The following is a 1,842-nucleotide window of genomic DNA, read 5'->3' as shown; positions in this document are numbered from 1 at the left end:
ATGGGCATGGTATTTGTAAATAAACTTTTCTCTTATTATTCTACCGTAACTGTGACTTGATATTTTCAGCAAACCAAACTAGGGGAAAAGGGCAAGGTTCACCATGACTCCCTCACCCATCATCCAAACACTGTACCTTGTACCCAACAAAGTTTCCTAGAATTGTATAATGGTAGTTGATTTTGTTTTTCATGAGTCCAGATCTTATAGTTGGAAATTGTGTCTCCTTGCCATCAACTATGTAGACCAAATGTTTAAATGTTGTAGAAAACATCATGGGCTTGATTTTATAAATGATGTTGCTTATTTGTAATATTCCCTAAAGCCCCCCAAACAGGTGCTGAGAGCAACCAGAGTTCTGGTTCCCCCTCCATGTGACCGTGATAGTAGCAGTCGTTCTGGACAAAAGGCTGGTCCTCGAGGACAGCACCCTGGTCCGTGTAGGTGAACACAGACAGGTGTGGAGACAGCAGAATCCTCTTGACTCTCAGGTGGATGATGTGCTCCTGGCCCCCGAAGTGCAGGCTATAGGAGAGCCAGCCAGGTGTCTTCTTGCCTCTGGCAGTGCCAGTCACCTTCAAGGGTATTACCACCTCTGGGGGGTTGTGATAACGAGGGTGCTCATCCTCTGTGTGTCCAGAACAGAACAGGAATACCCCAAGCCAGTGCAGCAAGACTAAGATCTTCAAGTTCCACAGGGTTTCAGTCACTGTCATTATGAGGCCAGAGCTATGAAAACATGCAGGGGAGAGCCTTGGGGCTGGAGCCACAGCCTGTGTGATGGCTTCTTCTGAGCTGGTCAGTGTGCTGGAGGCTCATCACAGGTATACCTGCTGGAAGAGCTGCACTATCAGAGCTACAATGAAAAGAAAGGAAAAGAAACACATGGGTGAGTGGTTATGGGATGGTGTTGTGGGCAGGGTGGGGGAGAGGGAGAGAAGCACAGAAGGAGAGTGATTAGCACACCACATGGGTCAAGGGCTGAGTATGGAAACTGCCTGGAATTGGCTCTAGATACTGATAGGGAAGAGGGTGAGAGGAAGCATCCATCAAATGAAAACAGGCCATGGTTTGATAGTTCTTGCATGTAGGTGATGGGGAAAATGCATTCATTATACCATCCTCTAAACATATGAATATTTGAAAACACTTACACTGTAAAAGAACAAAAATCTTCCTTCCTGCCTTTTTTTGATTTTGAGACAGAGTTTCACTATGTGCACTTGCTAGGGTGCCATGGCATCATAGCTGACAGCAACCTCCAACTCCTGGGCTTAAGTGATTCTCTTTTCTTAGCCTCCCAAGTAGCTGGGACTACAGGCACCCACCACAACACCCGAATATTGTTGTTGTTGTTTTGTAGTTGTCATTGTTGCTTTTCACAGGCCGGAGCTGGGTTCATATCCGCCAGCCCCAGTGCCTGTGGCCGGTGTCTTAACCACTTAGCTACAGACACCAAGCCTTCTTCCTTCCTTTCTTATTTTTGAAACAGAGTCTCTGGTAGTACCTAAGGCTCAGTGGGTAGGGTGCCGGCCCAATATACCAAGGGTGGAAGGTTCAAACCTGGACCTGGACAAACTGCAACAAAAATATAGCTGGGCATTGTGGCAGGTGCCTGTAGTTCCAGCTACTTGGGAGACTGAGGCAAGAGAATCATCTAAGCCCAGGAGTTTGAGATTGCTGTAAACTGTGATGCCACATCACTCTACCAAGGGTGAGAAAGTAAAACAAACAAAGAAACAGACAAAAAGAAAGAGAGTCTCACTCTGTCACCCTGGATAGAGTGCTGTGCCCTCATCATAGTTCACAGCAACCTCAAACTCCTGGGTTCATGCAATTCTC

At 46.6% G+C, this 1,842-nt stretch overlaps 1 pseudogene; it reads right to left on the bottom strand.

The window, feature by feature from the left end:
- Positions 1-112: 112 nt before the first annotated feature.
- Positions 113-716, bottom strand: LOC100961724 (annotated as a pseudogene).
- Between the last annotated feature and the right edge of the window lie 1,126 nt (positions 717-1,842).

The sequence above is a fragment of the Otolemur garnettii genome, unplaced genomic scaffold (genome assembly GCF_000181295.1).
Source record: "Otolemur garnettii isolate 467f Iridium unplaced genomic scaffold, OtoGar3 scaffold00585, whole genome shotgun sequence".
In the NCBI taxonomy this organism is placed as follows: domain Eukaryota; kingdom Metazoa; phylum Chordata; class Mammalia; order Primates; family Galagidae; genus Otolemur; species Otolemur garnettii.
This window is presented reverse-complemented; position numbering and strand designations above follow the sequence as displayed.